This window comes from Pseudonaja textilis, chromosome 1 (genome assembly GCF_049901715.1).
Source record: "Pseudonaja textilis isolate UNSWEBS1 chromosome 1, rPseTex1.2, whole genome shotgun sequence".
Classification (NCBI taxonomy): Eukaryota; Metazoa; Chordata; class Lepidosauria; order Squamata; family Elapidae; genus Pseudonaja; species Pseudonaja textilis.
The window spans coordinates 286220749-286232411 of NC_141990.1; positions in this window are offsets into that span (position 1 = coordinate 286220749).

Here is an 11663-nt window from a genome sequence, read left to right on the forward strand (position 1 = left end):
AACACACTGTAGTTTTAATGGATGCAGGAAGATGGAATATTGTGGTACATTTACCTAGGTTTTTGTATACTATTTTTTTTTCTTAGTGAAAAATACAGGTTGTTTGGATTTGGCAATAATGGCAGAAACTCTCTCTCTTCCTGAGTTTCTGACCTTGAATAATGAAACACCAAAGTGGATATTAAAAGCAAGGGTGAGTCTGTAACTCAGGAGCAGGATATATGCTTGGCTTGCAAGCCAGAGGTTAACTCTGTGACATTTCCAAGTGATGGGAAAGATGTACTTTGGGAATCCTGGAGAGGAATTGTTGCTCAAAGTGACAGATATGTCTCACTTATGGGAACAAACTAGAAAAGCACTGTTTCTAATGTACTGTTGGGTATATCGATACACCAACTAGGTTTGGGTGAATAAATATATAAACCTAGGTTTAAGTGTTTGTAGCTTTAAACACCAAACTGCAATGTAATTAGATAATTAAGGGTGCGGTTACAAGCGGCAATAAAAGGCAGTGAGAGAAACGTAACAGCCCTGGTCTCTCTGCTCTCTGCCTGCCTGCTGCTTACTCCTGTTTGAGACGTCTGCTTGTTACTGCTTGTTGGCTACTGTGCTGGATACCGTTTCTGCTGAACACAAGGACTATTTCCTTGGTGAGCTGATATCCTGTGAATACTCAGCGTTGTCTTCAAGAGAAAGGTATCGGGAGGAGAAGATATCTCAACAAGCAGATAAGGACATAGTACTAACTAGTTAATGGACTAAGTTACTGGATGGATATACTTGTGAATGACATATGGACTGATTGACAATGCTTAAACTCTGAATGGATTAAACAACTATTTAAAACAACAAACAGTGTTGTTAGTGTTTGGGGATAAACCCCCAAGCAGAGTATGCAGCAGCAGTCCAGCCAGGCAGGCAAATGAGAGAGAGAGTGGGCCCAAGAGTATACACACACTGGAGACAAAAACACTGTTTGTAGTTATAAAATAGTTATTTATTGCACACAGAGATTAAGAAGTGTCATTCAGTCCATATGTCATTATCCAGTATATCCATCCAGTTATCAAGTCCATTAACAGTAAATACAATGTCCTTATCTGCTTGTAAATCTTCTCCTCCCGATACCTTTCTCTCAAAGACAACGCTGAATCCTCAGCTCACCAAATAAACAGTCCAAAAGGTATCTGGCACAGTAGCCTCCAAGAGTAAGCAGATAGACGTTCCAGCAGGCAGCAGACCAGGAACAGAACCAGGTGCATCCAGAAGCTGGGTCTATTACGTTTCCCTTCCTACCTATATTGCTGCCTGCAACCGCACCCACAATGACATTGCAGTTTCTTGTGCTTAAAGCTACATAGACACTTAATCCTAGGTTTACATATTTATTCAACCCAAACCTGGTTGGTGTATCCATATACCCAACATTCTCCCCTTTTGGGTGATATAAATATGTAATGCCTTTACATTCTAAACCCATATTTTTCACAACTCTCTAGATGCTTAATGGCACCTTGGGCTTTAGTAAAATGATCAGCTACATTGTCCTCCGACATGCAGTACTCCAGCTGTATCAATTTACTCTGTACAGATTGTCTTACATTAAGATACCTCAAATCTGTATGTTTACTTCTTTTAACTGCAATATTAGTGGCCATTTGAATTGCTGCCTGATTATCTTCATGTACAACTACAGGGTAATTTACAGTTATACCCATATCCTTCAACATTTGTTTGTACATAATTAACTCAGTACACAATAAAGATAAACAGGAGAATTCTGCCTCCATAGTAGACAAACTTATATGCTGTTGCCTTATTGACTTCCAGCCAATTAATGTCTTACCCAGCATTATGGCTGTTCCTGAAGTCGACTTTCTAGTATCTCTTTCTGCTGCAAAACTAGCATCTGCATAAGCACTCAATATGAGATCACCTTTTGGTTCTAAATACAGTGCATGGTGTAATGTTCCTTTAAGATATCTTAAGATTCTTTTCAATGCTATCCAGTGACATTGAAGCGGATCATTATTGTGTCGTGCCAGCTGATTAATACTAAAAGCAATATCTGGCCTTGACCAATTGCTAATATATGATAAGCTACCAATCAAAGATTGATATAGTTCCTTATCACATTTGGGACTTTGTGTATCCATTTTGCAAATATCCTGACTCATTGGAGTCTTTGCAGGCTTACAAAGTTCCATCTTATAATCTATTAGCAATTTAGATATCTTATCTTCCTGAGATATCCTAAAACCTTTCTGTGTTTTCAGTATATTCAATCCTAGATATCTCTTTATCTCCCCTAATTGCTTGATTTTTATTTTCTTGGCTAATGATGCAATTATTTCATTTGCTTCATCATTAGTTTTAGTCATCAGAGCAATATCATCAGTAAACAACAATAATAATGATATCTTCCCATTCTTTTCTCTCTTAAATAGACATGGGTCGGCTAAACCAGCTTTAAACCCTATATTGGTCAGTTCCTTCACAATATACTGGTTCCATTCGTAGCCCGATTGTTTAAGACCATAAAGGCTCTTCTTTAATAACCAACAATCATTATTATTGTCTCCTTTAAATCCATTAGGCCTTTTCATATAAACAGTATGTCTTAGTGGAGCGTGCAAGTAAGCAGTTTCCACATCTAAATGGTTAACTATATATTGCTTGCTTGCTGCCCACACTAATGCTGCCCTTAAAGTTGCTGCTTTCAGACTAGGTGCAAATACTTCATCATAGTCTTTTGCACTTTGTCTAAAGCCTTGGGCTACTAACCTTGCCTTATGGATTGTGTTTCCATCTTTATCTGTTTTTATTTTAAAAATCCATCTGCAGCCAATGGGTTTTTCATTACTAGGTAATCTCACATTTTCATATACCTTCATATCCTTCAATGATTGTAATTCCTTATTGATAGCTGCATACCAATTTTCTTTCTCTTTAGAAGGATATCTTTTAATCTCATCCACAGTATTTGGGATTCTATTTTCCTGGCACACTGTGTTAGCCTGGTATCTATCAGGCGGTTTAGATATACGTGTAGTCCTTCTGGGTATTACTGGGCTTGGTTGAGTTACAACCTGTTCCTCATCCTCAGCTATTTCTTCCTCTAGGGGCTGTACTTCTTCCTGTACTTCTTCCTTTACATTATTTTTAAAGTTACAGGGATACTTAATGGGATTTCTGTATGATTCAATAACCACTTCTTTATTACTATCCTGTTCTAACTTATCCCATCCTACGTGCTCTAGAAATTGGGCATTAGCACTACATAACACCTTAGATGTGCCTTTCTCCCAAAATCTATATGCCCTATGGTTAGCTTGGTAACCAACGAAGAATAATTGTTTAGCTCTGTGTTGCCCTTTACGCCTGAGTTGTGTAGGGATATGCACCCATGCTGGTGCACCAAATGTGTGCAGGTAACTCAAATCAGGCTTCCTGTCATGCCACATGGTGAATGGTATTTCACCAGTGGTTGAGTTAACAACGTTATTTAATAAATGATTAGCACACATTGTGGCCTCCCCCCACAAAGAATCAGGTAACCCAGAATCAGTTAACATAGTACGGGTCATTGCCTGCAGAGTTTGGCCTCGCCTTTCAACATATGCATTGTGCTGTGGTCTGTATGGTGCAGATGTCTTATGAGCTATTCCAGCTGCCTTTAAACTATTCTGGAATTTGCTATTAACAAATTCCGTGCCATTATCTGTCACCAGGGTTATAATTTGCCGTTTGGTTTTTCTTTCAGCAAACTTTAACCAGTTGAAGAAATGTTGATATGTTTCAGTTTTGCTTTTCATTAGGTAGCAAAACCCATATCTAGAGTAATGGTCCATAATGCTCAGTATATATCGAGCACCCCCATACTGGGTTTCTTTGGACCTATAATGTCTGCAAATACTACTTCTAAAGGTTCTTTAGTTTTGAAACCATTTAGCCTATTTGCAGGCAATATTTTACTCTTATCTTCACAACAGACATTACAACGCAAATACTTATCACAGGGTTTTAACCTTATTCCTTCAGATAACTCTACTGTACGTTTTAGCATTTTAAAATTCACATGCCCCAAACGTCTATGCAATAAATGGATACATTCATCATGAGGCTTGATATTATTAAATACAGTCTGTGCCTCCCCTTTCTTACTATCATGTAAGACATATAATGTTCCATTTAAAGCTGCAGTTACCTTTTTGCCATCTCTTTCCAGTATGCACTTATTATTCTTAAATGTGACTACATATCCTAGTTTATCTAATACTCTTACAGAAAGTAAGTTCATCTTTAACTGTGGTACATACAACATTTTTATATTCTGGTTTAAACATGGACAATAAGCAATACCTTCACCCTTGGCCTTGAGGTGCCAACCATTGGCGAGTGATATATGTTGAGAGCTTGTAGACATTTTTATAAACTTTGTCTTATCTCTCGTGATGCAGTGGGATGCACCACTGTCCACCACCCATAAATCATTCTTCATATCACAATTGCCAAACATGGCCAGTTCAAAGGATTTCTTTGGCTTCTTTACATTCTGGCTTTTTACTTTTCTGCAGAATCTTGCCAAATGTCCTCTGCCTCCACAATTAAAACACTTTTTAATTGTGTATGCCATCGAAGATAAATTCTCTTCTTCCGGGTGCTTTACTTTACTAAGTTGGTTTCTTTCCAGCCTTGAAGATAATTCCTCTTCTTTATTAGGCTTATCTTCTCTCAGCTGGTCACGTTCAAACCTTCTTCTGGCTTCTTCTAATAGCCTGCCGGTAATCTCAGTTACTGATAAACTGTCTTTTGGTAATACCTCTAATGCAGTCACAAAATCATCATAGCTTCGATCCAAAGAAGACAATATGATGTATACTTGTTGCAACTCATTAAATATAAGCTCTTTTTCTTGTAATTGTTGAAAAATTCTTTTCATACAGTTTAAATGAGTTAACATGTCTCCATTTATCTCAAGATGTGTTCTAAACAGCTTCCGTGTAAGATTGATATGAGCTCCTACACTGTCTCGAACATAAATCCTTTTGAGATTATCCCAGCAGTCTGCAGCATTTTCCACTCCACGGATATGAATGAGTTGCTGGTCAGACAGAGTGAGACCTATGATGCACAAAGCCTGTTCATTCTTTCGTTCATAGTCCTGTATCAGTTTATAATCCTCTTCATCATTAGGATTTAAGTTAGATACATCTGGTGGGTTTGTTATTATGTTCCACAAACCTTCTCTTCGTAGAAGTAAACTACATTTCATTGACCATAAAAAATAGTTTGTTCCATCTAGTCTGGATATCATGGACAGATTTGGCAAATTTACTTGTGCCATTGCTCTTGTGAAAAATAACTATTTAACAAACAGTTTATATTTACAGTAATGTGCAACTCCCACCAACTCTCACTGCTATATCCTGGTTAGTTAGACTGTGCACACTGCTGGGCCCATAACCAATGTTAGTGTTTGGGGATAAACCCCCAAGCAGAGTATGCAGCAGCAGTCCAGCCAGGCAGGCAAATGAGAGAGAGAGTGGGCCCAAGAGTATACACACACTGGAGACAAAAACACTGTTTGTAGTTATAAAATAGTTATTTATTGCACACAGAGATTAAGAAGTGTCATTCAGTCCATATGTCATTATCCAGTATATCCATCCAGTTATCAAGTCCATTAACAGTAAATACAATGTCCTTATCTGCTTGTAAATCTTCTCCTCCCGATACCTTTCTCTCAAAGACAACGCTGAATCCTCAGCTCACCAAGTAAACAGTCCAAAAGGTATCTGGCACAGTAGCCTCCAAGAGTAAGCAGATAGACGTTCCAGCAGGCAGCAGACCAGGAACAGAACCAGGTGCATCCAGAAGCCGGGTCTATTACGTTTCCCTTCCTACCTATATTGCTGCCTGCAACCGCACCCACAATGACATTGCAGTTTCTTGTGCTTAAAGCTACATAGACACTTAATCCTAGGTTTACATATTTATTCAACCCAAACCTGGTTGGTGTATCCATATACCCAACAAGTGTTTTGTCTCCAGTGTGTGTATACTCTTGGGCCCAGCCTCTCTCATTTGGCTGCCTGGCTTGACTGCTGCTGCATACTCTGCTTGGGGGTTTGTCCCCAATCACTAACATTGGTTATGGGCCCAGTGAGCACAGTCTAACTAACCAGGATATAGCAGTGAGAGTTGGTGTGAGTTGCACATTACTGTAAAAACAAACTGTTTTTCATTAGTTTTTAAATAGTTATATATCTGAAGAGCAATGGCACAAGTAAATTTGCCAAATCTGTCCATGATATCCAGACTAGATGGAACAAACTATGTTTCATGGTCAATGAAATGTAGTTTACTTCTACGAAGAGAAGGTTTGTGGGACATAATAACAAACCCACCAGATGTATCTAACTTAGATCCTAATGTTGAAGAGGATGACAAAAAGATACAAGACTATAAACGAAAGAATGAGCAGGCTTTATGCATCATAGGACTGACTCTCTCAGACCAGCAACTCATCCATATCCGTGGAGAGGAAAATGCTGCAAACTGCTGGGAGAACCTCAGGAAGATTTATGTTCGGGACAGTGTAGGAGCTCATATCAATCTTACACGGAAGCTGTTTAGAACACATCTTGAGAAGAATGGAGACATGTTAACTCATTTAAACTGTATGAAGAGCATTTTTCAGGAATTACAAGAAAAAGAGCTTATATTTAATGAGTTGCAACAAGTATACATCATACTGTCTTCATTGGATCGAACCTATGATGATTATGTGACGGCTTTAGAGGTATTGCCAAAAGAAAGTTTATCATTAACTGAGATTACCGGCAGGCTATTAGAAGAAGCCAGAAGAAGGTCTGAACGTGACCAGCTGAGAGAAGAAGAGAAATTATCTTCAAAGCTTGAAAGAAACCAACTTTGTAAATTAAAGCACCCGGAAGAAGAGAATTTATCTTCGACGGCATACACAATTAAAAGGTGTTTTAATTGTGGAGGCAGAGGACATTTGGCAAGATTCTGCAGAAAAGAAAAAGCCAGAATGTAAAAAAGCCAAAGAAATCCTTTGAACTAGCCACGTTTAGCAACTGTGATGTGAAGAATGATTTATGGGTGGTGGACAGTGGTGCATCCCACTGCATCACGAGAGATAAGACAAAATTTATAAAAATGTCTACAAGCTCTCAACATATATCACTTGCTAACGGTTGGAACCTCAAGGCCAAGGGTGAAGGTATTGCATACTGTCCATGCTTAAACCAGGATATAAAAATGTTGTATGTACCACAGTTAAAGATGAACTTGCTTTCTGTGAGGGTATTAGACAAACTAGGTTATGTAATTACATTTAAGGATAATAATTGCATAATTGAAAAAGATAACAAAAGGGTAACTGCAGCTTTAAATGGAGCATTGTATGTCTTACATGATAGTAAGAAAGGGGAGGCACAGACTGTATTTAACAATACAAAGCCTCATAATGAATGTATCCATTTATTGCATAGGCGTTTGGGGCATGTAAATTTTAAAATGCTAAAAACGTACAGTAGAGTTATCTGATGGAATAAGGTTAAAACCTTGTGATAAATATTTGCGTTGTAATGTCTGCTGTGAAGATAAGAGTAAATATTGCCTGCAAATAGGCTAAATGGTTTCAAAACTAAAGAACCTTTAGAAGTAGTATTTGCAGACATTATAGGTCCAAAGAAACCCAGTATGGGGGTGCTCGATATACTGAGCATTATGGACCATTACTTTAGATATGGGTTTTGCTACCTAATGAAAAGCAAAACTGAAACATATCAACATTTCTTCAACTGGTTAAAATTTGCAGAAAGAAAGACTAAACGGCAACTGATAACCCTGGTGACAGATAATGGTACGAATTTGTTAACAGCAAATTCCAGAATAGATTAAAGGTAGCTGGAATAGAGCACAAGAAATCTGCACCATACAGACCACAACACAACGCATTTATTGAGAGAAGAGGCCAAACACTACAGGCAACGGTTAGATCAATGTTAACTGATTCTGGATTACCTGATTCTTTGTGGGGGGAGGCCACAATGTGTGCTAATAACATATTGAACAACGTTGTTAACACAACTACTGGTGAAATACCATTCACCATGTGGCATGGCAGGAAGCCTGATCTGAGTTACCTGCACACATTTGGTGCACCAGCATGGGTGCATATCCCTACACAACTCAGGCGTAAAGGGCAACACAGAGCTAAACAATTATTCTTCGTTGGTTACCAAGCAAACCATAGGGCATATAGATTTTGGGAGAAAGGCACACCTAAGGTGTTATGTAGTGCTAATGCCCAATTTCTAGAGCACGTAGGATGGGATAAGTTAGAACAGGATAACAATAAAGAAGTAATTATTGAATCCTATAGAAATCCCATTAATTATCCCTGTAACTTTAAAAATAAAATAAAGAGAGAAATACAGGAAGAGATAGAGCCCGTACAGGAAGAAATAGTACCAATAGCTGAATAGCTGAACAGGCAGTAACTCAAAAAAGTCCTCATACAAGCCCTGTAATTCCCAGAAGAACTACACGAATATCTAGACCGCCTGATAGATACCAGGCTAATACAGTGTGCCAGGTTAATAAGGTTCCATATACTGTGGATGAAATAAAAAGGTATCCTTCTAAAGATAAGGAAAGTTGGTTTGCAGCAATAAATAAGGAATTGAGATCCTTAAAGGATATGAAAGTATATGAAAATGTGAGATTACCTGGTGATATAAAACCCATTGGCTGCAAATGGATTTTTAAGATAAAAACTGATAAGGATGGAAATATAATCCATAAGGCAAGATTAGTAGCCCAAGGTTTTAGACAAAGTGCCAATGACTATGATGAGGTATTTGCACCTAGTCTTAAAGCAGCAACATTAAGGACAGCTTTAGTGTGGGCAGCAAGCAAGAAATATATAGTTAACCATCTAGATGTGGAAACTGCTTACTTGCATGCTCCACTAAGACATACTGTATATATGAAAAAGCCTATTGGATTTAAAGGTGAAAATAATAATGATTGTTGGTTGTTAAAGAAGAGCCTCTATGGTCTTAAACAATCTGGCTATGAATGGAACCAGTATATTGTAAAGGAACTAAACAATATAGGGTTTAAAGCTGGTTTAGCCGATCCATGTCTGTTTAAAAGGGAGACAAATGGGAAAATATCATTATTATTATTGTTCACTGATGATATTGCTTTGATTACTGAGACTAATGATGAAGCCAATAAAATAATAGCATCATTAGCTAAGAAAATAAAAATCAAGCAATTAGGGAGATAAAGAAATATCTAGGTTTGAATATACTGAAAACACAGAAAGGTTTTAAGATATCTCAGGAGGATAAGATATCTAAATTGCTAATAGATTATAAGATGGAACTTTGTAAGCCTGCAAAGACTCCAATGAGTCAGGATATTTGCAAAATGGATGCTCAAAGTCCCAAATTTGATAAGGTATTATATCAATCGTTGATTGGTAGCTTATCATACATTAGCAATTGGTCAAGGCCAGATATAGCTTATAGTATTAATCAACTGGCACGACATAATAATGATCCACTTCAATGTCATTGGATAGCATTAAAGAGGATTTTAAGATATCTTAAAGGAACATTACACCATGCACTGTATCTAGAACCAAAAGGTGATCTCATACTGAGTGCTTATGCAGATGCTAGCTTTGCATCAGAAAGAGACACAAGAAAGTCGACTTCAGGAACAGCCATAATGCTGGGTAAGACATTAATAGGTTGGAAGTCAATAAGACAACAGCATATAAGTTTGTCTACTATGGAGGCAGAATTCTCCTGTTTATCGCTATTATGTACTGAATTAATTATGTATAAACAAATGATGAATGATATGGGTATAACTGTAAATTATCCTATAATTGTACATGAAGATAATCAGGCAGCAATTCAAATGGCCACAAATATTGCTGTAAAGACTAGGAGCAAGCATACAGATTTAAGGTACCTAAACATTAGACAATCTGTAAAGAGTAAAATGATACAGCTGGAGTACTGCATGTCGGAAGACAATATAGCTGATAATTTTACTAAAGCCCAAGGTGCCATTAAGCATCTAGAGAGTTGTGAAAAGTATGGGTTTAGATTGTAAGGGTATTATATATTTATCTCACCCAAAAGGGGAGAATGTTGGGTATATCGATACACCAACTAGGTTTGGGTGAATAAATATATAAACCTAGGTTTAAGTGTTTGTAGCTTTAAACACCAAACTGCAATGTAATTAGATAATTAAGGGTGCGGTTACAAGCGGCAATAAAAGGCAGTGAGAGAAACGTAACAGCCCTGGTCTCTCTGCTCTCTGCCTGCCTGCTGCTTACTCCTGTTTGAGACGTCTGCTTGTTACTGCTTGTTGGCTACTGTGCTGGATACCGTTTCTGCTGAACACAAGGACTATTTCCTTGGTGAGCTGATATCCTGTGAATACTCAGCGTTGTCTTCAAGAGAAAGGTATCGGGAGGAGAAGATATCTCAACAAGCAGATAAGGACATAGTACTAACTAGTTAATGGACTAAGTTACTGGATGGATATACTTGTGAATGACATATGGACTGATTGACAATGCTTAAACTCTGAATGGATTAAACAACTATTTAAAACAACAAACAGTGTTTTGTCTCCAGTGTGTGTATACTCTTGGGCCCAGCCTCTCTCATTTGGCTGCCTGGCTTGACTGCTGCTGCATACTCTGCTTGGGGGTTTGTCCCCAATCACTAACATGTACCTAAGTTTCTAAATATTTGCATACAGAAAAATGCTACAGCAGTCTAATATTTTATGTTACCATCATGCTTCAAAGCCAAAAAAAAGGGGGGAGAGGTGGAATAAAAATTATTAGTCTGGCAGGCAGACCTCGCCAGAGCGCGAGACAAACGCTGAAGAAAAAGAAGAAGAAGAAGTCTGGCAGGCAGGCTCACACTAGATTGGTGGAGAACACTAGAGGCACAGGAGACAGATAAAGGGGAACACTGAATTCCTTTATTTTTAAGGTTGTATTTTGGTGAATTGATAATAAGGACCAACTATTTCAATCATTCATATTCTGTACAGCAAATTATCTGTCTTGTCATTGAAGCAGTGCCCTCCTGAGGCATATAGGGATGAGGGAGAGAAGTTTGTTCGATTTCACAAAGCAGCTCAGAGAAGATCTCACAACGTTCTCACATTGTTCTCGTGCTTCATTAATGCAAAAGGCTAAGATGCTTGAAGGGAAAATGAGGGAAAATGCAGGAAATTTTGCCAAAAAAAAAAAAAAAAAAGCCCTATGCTGTGTTGTTAGGAGTCTAACAGAAAGGAGATATCTTGGATTATGTGAATCAGGAATTTTAATAATAGATTGAATAGCTATTTTTGTGAAGCCAAATGTCCTTCATATAGAGATTCAACTTTAGAATAACTTAAATCTTGGAAGAATGTCGAAAGAATATAATGGGGATAATGGAAGGGAGGGAGGGACGGACGGAGGAAGGAAGGCAGGAGTACAGATATGAAACTAGGTGGTCATAATTTTCTTAATACACATTTACTGGATTTCTGTGTTATGCTAAGCTAATGTGCATTTAATTACAATTTATGCTTCAGGCTAT